This window comes from Poecilia mexicana, unplaced genomic scaffold, assembly GCF_051168715.1.
Source record: "Poecilia mexicana isolate PSO_F unplaced genomic scaffold, ASM5116871v1 scaffold_15, whole genome shotgun sequence".
Lineage (NCBI taxonomy): Eukaryota > Metazoa > Chordata > Actinopteri > Cyprinodontiformes > Poeciliidae > Poecilia > Poecilia mexicana.
The window spans coordinates 28,916,342-28,927,653 of NW_028263384.1; the positions used below are offsets into that span (position 1 = coordinate 28,916,342).

Genomic DNA, 11,312 nt, shown 5'->3' on the forward strand with positions numbered 1-11,312 from the left:
TTGCACAAATATTTTGCAAGCTGGATTTCTCAGTATTGCTGTCAGTATGGAACAAATACAAGCCGTCACTGCTAATCCTGAATATTAATATCAAAGGAAATCACCATTCTCAGGAGGAATTTATTTTAGCTTTCAGTTATTAGGAAAATCACAATGTGCAGAATTATTATGTAACTGAATAAAAAGAAAAGAACACAAGTCATCTTACTCATTTATCTGGAAATGAGATTAATTAAGTTCATTAACAACTGAACTATTAAAATTGACACTTTTTACATCCCAGTATCACTACATTCATCCAGAGCTGAAGAACCGAACCGTCTTTTCTGGGATGAATCTCATGATTCAGAACGAAACACAAAGCGAGTCGTGTCTTTATTCTGTCATCTCTGAGGCCAGAAGGATGCTTGGCACAGCACATCGTGCCGAATAAAAGAGAGTCTCCTTTTTTAGTATCTGTACTAAAAATGACTGCAGTTGAAGAAAATCTGTCTTTAAACTGCATTTCTAAGTCCAGCCTTGAGGTCGAAGCTCACCTGACTTGTTCATTGTTCGCTCTAAACATTTCCAGCCGAGCCCAGTAGCTACATTTTTAATTATCCTCTAGAACTTTCAGTTCTAGAGAATGCTTTTCTGTGCATTTTCATGAGTGTGCTGACGATATGCAGCAAAATGTCTCATTTTTCAATGACTATGTCTTATTAGCTGAGAATGATGCAGTTTTTTAAAAAGTGTTTTAACATTTTTTTATTGTTCCGTGTCTGCTAATTCTCTGTTTGGCCCATTTTGACAAAGGAGAAGAACCTAAATATAAGTTGTTCACCACTCTGGGTCAGAGGTCGATTCATTGGCATTTGACATTTCAAAAGTCTGATTTTTTTTTTTTTCACAACCTAAATATGTTTTTAAATCTGATTTTCTGTTTATTTTTTACATGCACTCTTTAACAAACCCCAGTTGGATCGTAACTGATGGGCAGCCAGTGAGTCTGCGGGGGTCAGAATCAGAGTTTATCAGTTAAAATCGGTTCTTTTAATTACGAATTCTCTGCGCTCTTATTTTATAATAATGCTCATATTTTCATTTTTTTGATAGCTTACAATGCAAAGCTTCATCTTGTTCCTCGTCTCTTAACTCCAACATGTTTTAAATCTAAAAATGCTTGATTCTGTCCAGGTAAATGAGAACTCTTCTCATCCTGTTGTCAAAAGGCAGATTTTATCTCTAATTCTCCACTAAATGTGGTAAAACATGAGCAGTTAAAATATTCCAATAAATCCACTTCTTTAAAATCTGTTTTAGGTTTAGCAGATTTTTTTTGTGACTTTCTTGTAAAAAAAAAAAATTACGATTCATGAAGCAGATTTTCCAAATATTATTGACTGTTGATAGTTGTAACTGCTAATAAGTGTGAGCAGCGATAATCTTGGGTCTTTTCTTTCATTTTTATCCTCCAGGCTATGAAGTCATTTTATTATTGATATTTATTATGGATTTTTCATGTTTCTGAACACACAAGGTTGATTTTAGGTGGTTTTTTAAAATCCACACAGGCTCAAAACTAAACATGCAGGCATGTTGGTTAAATGACCCTGAGTAAAAGGCAGCTCAGTCTCACTCTGCAGAGTTTCACCTCTATATTAACACACTTTATTCTTTTCAAAACAAGTTTATGAGTCATCGGCATCAAGGTCTGGTTGGAACAACTACCTGCATCCAGGTTTCAAGAATATGACTGAGAGCGTTACTTTCAGATGACAGAAAACTGATGAAGTGCCGACATGGAAAGAAGCGCAAGCTCCAAAATCAACACCTTCAAGGATGATTAAAGTTTGCAACCAATACTGGCGTCACATGGTTTGGTGCTAAGAGGGACAAAAGCTTCTTTCAGGTCGTACTTTCAATCAGCAATATAGAATAGGAAGCAAAGAGCTGCATCTTTGTGTAAGCCTCCAGGTGAGATGTGAGCATTGTGCCAAAGGTTTTCCTGCTTTCTGCAAATATTTTAGATCTGCTCAACAAACAAAAAAATCCAAATAGGCAAATTTTCCACTAATAGTTAAGAGTTACATGACATTATCTGCAAATACTGAACCGTGTTAGAGGGCGGTTTGTGTTCTCCAGCCACATGGTGCCATTTTATAACACAGTCATGTAACTATGCTGCCCTCAGTTGTTAGGAAGATGCTGTATATATAAAAAACTTAAGAAATTTGACTTTGCATCATAGACGTATTCGACATCTCATGATGGAGTTTACAGCCAGGAATGTTGTAGTTTGTGTGAGTTCAGCAGGTGTTTGCTACTTGCTGCTGCCACTAGTCTAGAGGAGACTGCAGCTCTGAAGAGGAGATTTGTGGGAAGAGGCGGCGCTATGATGGAAAGCAACACTCCAGGTATGTTTTTGATGAGAGAATGACTTTATAACATGATGTAAAGCTAAAAAAAAATCAATTTCGCTCCATAACTTTAAAACCAGAGTCCACATCAGGAAACAAAGGAGCTACCAGTTCAGAATAATTTAGATGCTGAACTGTGAGTATGTCAGATGCTCGCCATTGGCTAAAAGAGCTAAAAGACGTTTCACCACACAATAAAGCCGTTTGTATAAAAATCTAAGCCTGCATATATAATCTTTACCTTCGTTAGATTTGAGAAAATCTACAATAATTTCAAATTATTTAAATGATTTCCCCCAATTCTTTATTAAACTCCACATATAAGAAAAATCATTAAGTAAATCATTAAAGGCCCAAAAGTGAGAAAGACAATCACATCCCTGATGTGTGTACTTAAACTTCTGCACTACAGTGTGTTTCTTTTCATATAGATGTTTCTTAATAAAGCCTATATGACAATAATGATGAATAGAGCTGGCATGGGCCTGTCTCATCTGCGGCAGGCGAGGAACAAAAGTAATGAATAAATAACTTTGCCCATCATCAAGTGGAATGATAAATCTACTTTATAACACAAGGCAATGATGGCTGCATCCAGCCTTTCTTCGCCCTCTTGATGAAAAAGTGGCTTGTGAGATCTATTCACTCAAAGGCTCTTGCACTCTCTCCCGTCTCCTCGTCCGCCCACTCCAGTCCTCCGTCCCTTCACTTCCAGAATGGCAGTAAATTAAGCAGAAAACAACCTGTTGTATGACGCCGTCATCAGACTCTTTGTGTCTTTAATAAGCCTTTCCCTAAAGGCTGAGCTCAGACACGGAGGCTTTTGATAATGAGGACACAGGAGCAGCAGCAGCAGCGGCGTGTCACACTCACACCGTATGCTACCTTTTTCCTACATTTTTGTTAGCCGTCACGCTGAATTATGACCGGTGATGTATGGTGACGATCACATGGACAAATGTGGGACTTTGCACCGTGGATTGCTGCGCAGTCATGAATTATGGAATTTGGCACAAATATGCAAATCTGAGCATTAGCCTAGTTATACCCTGGTACTGTAAGTTGCAGTCACTTATCTATTATGCATGAACTAAAGGACGGGAGTGAAGAGGTCCTGGCAGCCAGCTTCACAGCCCTTTCTCAGCTGCTCATTTTCACATCATGAAAGGACATGTAAAGCAGGAAAAGCTAGCTCCAAAAATGCTAACTCTCTGTGGCTCTGTTCCTCTGAAGGCTTGGGGGAGTGCAAGCTTGCCTCCACACTCAATTGCCAAGCTACTTAAAATAACAATGGCTTCCATAGGATTTGGAGGCCTGGAAGATACGCAGGGAACACGCAGAAGTTGCTGCTAATCCTCTAATTTCCTCCCACAGGGCTGATATGAAAATGCTGGTCTGATCAGTAATCACTCCACCGGGGAGGCAGACAGAAGATCCAGTCAACAAATAAAATAACCTCTGTATGACATGAATATCACAATGCTGGGTGGGTGAGGGATGTGCCTGGGCGACCTAATCACAGAGGTGCATCCAAAATAAACGGCCGTCACAACGGAGGAACGGCAAGGAGCAAAAACTGATGGCATCATGCAAGAAAAGAGAGCAGTGACGACTAAATTCAGAAGTTTAAAAGTGACCTAAATGAATATTGGGAAGAATATCAACCAATTATCAGACACATGGGAGCAGACTGCTTCTATTTAACAGCTGTAGTTAAACTGTCACCACTCACACTGAACCTACACACTGTAGTACTTGGATTTCTACTTATTAAAACAATGTTTTGTTAACAGTGAAGTTAATAAAGACTTTTGTATTAATTTCAAAACATACAAACATGATGCCTGTTCCACACACAATCTCAAAGCAGAGCAGAATAAATGCACCCAAAAACAGACTGAAGACCAGAAGCAGGTAAATTCAGCTTGACAGACAATAACTGTTCATCAGCCAGTCAAAAGAAAACAAACGTGCCAACAGCAACACTCTTCTGTGTGGACGTCGCTACAAAGTGAAGACTAAGTGAGTTTTAGTGAGATGTTTTTTAGAAGAATTACAAAACCTGTCAAAGTATTTATAATAAAGTTTAAAGCCAAGTTTTGTGGGAACAAACTGATAATATAAGTATCAGATTTGTACCGCAAAACAAACATTACGTTAGGAAGCTAACATGGAGCCACATTAGCAGCGCTGAGGACGTTTTGTGCTCTAAGCTGCACCTGGCTGACATCTGTTGTCCTGCAGATTGTTCGCTTCAGTCTGTTTCATTATTCAGCTCATTAACAGTTTAGGGCAAAAACATTCTTAGCCCATTGTGATTAGATTTGTTGTTATGTGGGGAAGAGTTTAAGAACTGTAAGTGACACCTTAATGAGAGCTCCTCTGGGAAACCCCATGCTGTTTCATTACCTAAGCATCTGCTGCTAATTGTGATAATCTTAAGACAAAGTCCCCATAAGAAAAATTACTTCTCTTCTGAACAGCTACAAAATGTTCGTCTTATTTCACTTAACCAACATAATGTGTGTTAATACAGTGTTCTGACAACAGCATTAACATTTTCCTCATCACTCCTGATTCGTCTCTGATCATTTCTTGTGTATTCTGCCTGTTATTCTCCTCTTTGCTGTTTTTATCACGGGAAGTCATTTTGTTGCCATGTTGATCTCTGGAGCTGCATCATCGTCGCTACGCTTAGCTGAATGTTTGTCTGTTTCTGCATCAGTGTCAGATTTTCCTCATGTGAACATTTTATGCTGCGCCCAGAAACACACTAAAAATAAAAAAGTGGTACAACATTCATGAGTTCTCATCTGGAGGACCTCAAACTCCTGCCTGTTAGTTTTGTTACGTATGCTAAGGCGACACATGTTTTTAACTTAGTGATGTACAGTTTTGCAAGGCATTGAAATTCAAGACAAGCCCAAAATATTACCATTATTAGTCCTACAGTTGAGGTGGATTGTTTTCTGTTGTTTGCAATCTACAGTTTCACCACTAGGTGTCACTAGTGGCCGTTTGTTGAAAGGAGGTATCACCTGTCAAAGATAGTGTGATATTAAAGCTTAACATTAATTCAGCTGCAGATGTCAGAGGTTTAACTTTGATAACTTTTTCCCCAACTTTTTGTAGAAAGAAAACATTACACTTTGTGCCAGATTTATAAAGACAAACAAATAATTAATGCAAATGTATTTATCTGACCCAGATAATTAATAAGCTTTTTACCTGCCTCTGCATTCAGGCACATATGATTTGCATTTCTATTTATTGCAGCTACATCTTAACGTTACCTCAGATTGTTACTGTGCACTTTTGACAGCATCCAGAGCTGGTTCCATAAAGGCATCTTAATCAGCCCCCACAATAAGGAAAGGAGAACAACTCTGGAATTCATTTGCATTTTTAACAAATCTCATGTATGCCCTAGCTAATAGTTTTCATCCTTTAATTCAGCAAACAGAAACTCATCAAATATTAATCCCATTCTCTTGTTAGTTTGGATTGCTTGTGATTAGGAGAACATGTGGAAAAGAAAATGCACTTTTGTTTTGTTTTTGTTTTCCTCCTCCCCTCCTCTCCGCTCAAGTGGAGCCAACTGGATAAACTCCATCAAACACAAACCTAATAACGAGATATTGTACACAAGAAATGGCTTTTTCTCTCTCTTTTTTCTGTCACTCCCATATGGAAGTCTGCTCATATTGCCGTGTACACTGACCCGTCGTGTTTGTCCAGCCATACATCACAAAGACACCTCGAGGATTCCCGGGGGGATTTGGAAATCATAACACATCTTCACACCGCTGCCATCTTTACGGCCAGAATCAGAAACGCTTCCTTACTGTCAGTTTGTCATCTCTGGACCCCCAGTCCTGCTTCTAACGATTAGCTTCAGGAAAAAATAAAAACAAATGAAAGTGGGGGGGTTTCTGGTTAAGGAGAGGAAACACTTTATCCATCCAGGTTGATTAGTTTGGTATAAAAATAATGAGGATGAGCTGCTGTCCTTTACTTTCATTAAACAAATCATTTTCTTACCAAATTATTTCCTCTTACATAAGTCTTTTGTTTTATTCATTTATAAAACAGTTTTTCATCTGTTGCAACATCAGGATGTGTAAAAAGCATTAAAATATTTTGTTGTAGTCGTATAAACTCACACTGGAAAGATTCATGGAATCAAACTTTATTATTTTTGCTGCACAACATTTATTCATTAGTGCTTTTTTTTGTCTATTTTTACAGAATCACAACTCAAACAATTATTTGGCAGACGCTATGTCTAACATTGGTTTTGGATAATTGGTGGCACTTTGTGTCTTTATGCTGCAGGTTTTTAAATTTTCCTTACATCCTGCTCACTTTGACTTTCACTTATTACTACCAGTGGTGGTAGTAATAAAAAGAATCGGCTTTTTGGGTCAGAACGGTGGACCATGGTGATGTTGGAGACATTATGCAACTGGTTTTATAAAAGAACTAGTTTTCAACAAGCATCTCGGTTACTTTAACTGTACCATGCAATAATCTGTGTTTTATTTTGTATTTTTGTGTTGGTGGAACTGCAAGGAAGCAGCATTCAAACAAAGACAGCCTTCACTGCAGGATTTACAATGAAAACATCAGCCGAAAGCTGATCCTCTGTGAGGATTTAAAGAAACAGGAGGACTGAGTTCATGTTACTCCACGACTAATCTAACTTTTTCTCATATTTGGACTAACTTGTGAGTTTCAAACTTGGCGTTCAACAACGAGGTGACAAATATAAGATAGTTTAGGCAGTGAACTCGAGCTGTGCTGCTCTTTCAGACTCTATAACCAGTTTGGGTGGCCGTTTTGAGATGCAAAGCATGATGCACATCATGTGGAGATTCTCCTCGTTTCTGAGGCTCTGAGGTCAGAGACCATCAACTTTCTACAACCCAGAAGACAGAAATGTTCAGGGGTGCAGAGATGCTCTCATTCCTACGGTTGAACACCACAGCCAGTGATGATTTCAGAGCCTAAATGTCAAACTTTACTATATCGACTGATCTAGATGTATTCAAACATTTACCACTGGTGCCAGAGTCAGAGCTCACAACAGCGGGAAACACAAAGAACGGTGCTAAGCTAGCTCAGGGCCAGTTTAGAATTAGAATCAGTTTGTGGAGGCATCCCTGGGGAAATGTTATATCTAAGAGGAACAGAAATTCATAAATTATTAATCTAAAGTTCCTAGAGGCTTAACATCCTCAAAAAGTGAAGTATAAATTAAAATAGTGCTTCAGTTTCATTTTACTTAGAGGTTAAATAAAAGGTACCAATAATAGTGCCACTAGTGATTTTGGCTGAAACATTTATTTCTATACATGTTTTTTTTCCACCCAAATAAAAATGTCCTGTGTGAATAAACCACAATACAATGTTTTTATTCTAGTTCATTTTAAGGGTTTTTGCATCTTTTTAAGGGAGGCTTTAGATGCCGTTAGTATATTTAGCGAGATATTTTGTAGTGTATGCATCTTTCTGTGCATACACTCACAACAAGAGACTTTTATTCTGACAAATTTGCAACATAACTGAAAGTCAGTTTCGTACAGATCAAAAGAAGCTGTGAATTACCATTTAGATTTAACATATCTGAGAGTAATGAGCTGTCTGAACCTATGAGGAGCTGCAAGAACATCATCAGCCCACTTCTTCCTCTGGAGGATTGTTGTGCAGCTTCAGCTTGAACAGCTACAAAAAGGGTGAACCTATTTTAAATACAAACCAATTAAAAACGACTTTTAGCTGCAGGACAGGATCAGGCTGGTGCTGATAAACAGCACCTTATGTTTCATTTAAATTTCATTACACAACTTATTCCAGTCAAATACCAACTAATGCCTTTGAGGAATTGAGCGAGCTGAAGGCACCGGCTCGAATAAAGCCAACACCCACATGCTCATAATCAAAGGTGAATTGTTGCACAGCCTGTGGCAATTTGCATCCAGTGGAAATTCACTTGGCTTGGTCTGACATCAGATATAGGAGATGTGATGCTGTGAAGGGTAGGCAGTGTGTGCAGGGCCACATTTCCACCAAGAGCTGGAGAGTGGTAATTATCATCAGCTGCTCTTGTCTGATTGAGTCTACCCTGCAACTACAGCATGAGATTAGTCACTTTTTATACTTGCAGCAGTTCAGGGTTGGATCAAGAACTTTGCCTCATCTTTAAATGCTGTAACTTCACGAATTTCAGGGAAAACTTTTAAAGAAACTAGTTTGTGCCACACTGAAAAGGGGATAATCCTACAGAGCAATGTGCCCTCGCAGCTTCTTGAGCTAATTTATTGAATGTAGCATTTTAATTAGCTTGATCAATACTCTATTACAGAGGGTTTAAACGTGAACTGCAGAGAGAAGACAAAGCGCTCAACTGAGTGACAGACAAGCTCAGACACAACAGACACAGCTCACCCCAAAACGGATAACTGGAATTTTATTTCTGCACATTAGATGTTAAATTATCTTTTAGTCAAACGCTGCACGGAAGCATCGCTGAGTCTCTTTTCACATAGATAAAGTAGAATAAAACATTGGTTACCTCTTCCGGCGGGTTCGGTGCTGATCTGAGCGCGCCTGCCTGTCGGGTTGCTCTCAGGAGCGGAGGATGTAGATGATGCTGAACACCGGAGCGCGCTCCTGCGTCCCGCCGGTCCCCGCACAACAAACGCGTCCGTCCCTTCCCACGGCCACTGTCATCACTGAGTCGGTTCGGAAGCGAGCAGACTACCAGCTGCCAGAACGAAGTGCCTGTTTATTCAGAGCAGATGACTCGACTCCGTCTCCGAGGCTGCGTTCAGGAGGAGCGCCGTGGCCACGCCACTGCCTCAGCGCTGCGTGGCAGACAGGAGGGAAGCGGGGAGGAGCCGTTTCCCGTCTGACGATCAGGGCAAGGTGCTCCCCTCACTGATGCGCCTCAGCAGAACCGTTTCTGCTCAGCTTGTCTTTCGTATTTCCTGAAATAGTTTGTGCGGCTTGTTTGAAGGTTCTGTTTTTGGGTTTTATGTACATCGCAACCCACCAACGAGTCCAAACTGTTTGCAACAGTTATGTACGAGTAATTCAAAAAGTCAATCTAAAATTCTGTAGATTCACATGTCTTGGTAGTGAAACAACGTGAGCATACAGAAGCATTCAGCTTCTATGCACCACAAATCTGGAACAAACTTCCGGAAAATGGTAAAGAAAAACACAGATCCTTTAAATCTAGACTAAAACCCACCTGGTTAGAGTTGCTTTTGTAACATAATTAACTGACCAACATTTTGGTGTGTAAATGACGTCACGTGGAAACATGTGAAGCACTTTAAACTGGCGTGTTGCTGAAATGTGACACAAAATTTTATTAAGTCATTTTAAACTTTCATCCGTTTAGAAGACTGGAAACCCCTCAGATCGCCTTTAGCACTTTTCCAAAGTTTGGGTTTGGCTATTAAGAGATTCTGTAGATTTATTACAGAGCAAAACATTTTAAGTTTATTTCTGTTGATTTGATGATTGGCTTTGAGCGCGTGAAAGTCTAAAAGTTCAGTTCTTCAGCAGCAAAAGTAGTAACAGAACCATGTCTACTGAAAAATGTATCTATGTACTAAGCAGTATTTGTTCGGGGCTCCTTTTGCATGACCCTGTGGCTCTGGAGAGGTCAGACTGCCCCGGGCAGCTCAGGCTACCATCCAGTAGCTTCCCACCATCAGCGTGTGAAAATGCTATTCCATTTACAGGACAAAACTGATTCATATACATTAAGTTCTTTACTGTAACATGTACTGACAAGTGATTTTATGAAAAACAAATCTTTTCAAAAGTGGGTCTAAAATTTTATCAGATTCAAAAAGGTAGCTAGAAGAAATAAGAAATGCAATAGAGTATTTTTTGTAACACTCGTCTGCATTATCAGGCTTCTACTTTCATTTTTTTTTATTCACATTACAGATCAAATACTTGCTCGGGATTCTGTGGAAAGGCTTTTAATAGAAAAAGATGAGACAGCCTTGCTGAGCAGCTTGTATGTGACACAGGTTAGATTTTTGAGAGCTGCTCCAAACGGCCGGGACTGAACCAAAGCTGTGAGCCATATTTTACAACAGATCATTTCATTCAACTCGTTGAGCTTGGTTGTTCAAATGAAAAGCGCCTCTAAATGATGACTCAGGCATTTTCATGTTGTACTGTCATGAAACGTGGATTCTTGAACTGGATTCAGAACATCAAATCTCCTGTTTGTCTAGAGATTATGTGTCTAACTAAAAATCTTTCAACCATGAATATAAAAAACAGAAATGCTCATCTCTTCCTTTATGCCATGTTTTGCCTTTCAGTGTTTAACTGCAGCAAAACAATATTATATTGTTTTTGGAGGGGACAAAAGTAATCACTCACCTTCCAAATCTCAGCATTACATGAATTATTAACAGCAGAACTTCACTGATCTTACAAACAACAAAAGGGTTCAAATTTATTGTGGATTTTCACTCATTTCCTCTGGGTCAAAATAAATCATTTGGGTTCAAATATATGCATACACGCCCACAAAAAATGAAATCCAACAGCAAGTTGCACCTCTAACTCATTCTTTTTGTAGCCGTCAACAAACTTCTGACATATTTCTGGTTTAGTATTTGACCAAACATCCTGTTAAAACATCCAGCTGAGTTTAAGTTTCAACCTTTAACTTGTTAAACTAAGGAGAATCCAAAGATTTAAAGGAAAGTCATTCATTATTCCGTCCTCTCTATGCAACGTGTCAGTAGCTCCGTCTTTGTTTTGCCAAACCATAAAACTATTCTCCAGCAGACATTTCTCTGCTCTATGTAGGCAGCTGCAAATTTCAGTGGAGGTTGAAGGTGTTTATGTTGGATCAGCGGTGTCTTATTGTTTGTC

General features: G+C 39.1%; 1 protein-coding gene across 1 annotated transcript in view; it reads right to left on the reverse strand.

Annotated features, from left to right (window-relative positions):
* hs3st1l1 (heparan sulfate (glucosamine) 3-O-sulfotransferase 1-like1) overlaps positions 1–9,523 on the reverse strand; it is a 29,337-nt gene extending 19,814 nt beyond the window's left edge. The window contains exon 1 of the mRNA XM_015000065.2: positions 8,974–9,523. The gene's annotated coding sequence lies outside the window, so the exon portion shown is untranslated. The remainder of the gene's footprint in view (positions 1–8,973) is intronic.
* Between the last annotated feature and the right edge of the window lie 1,789 nt (positions 9,524–11,312).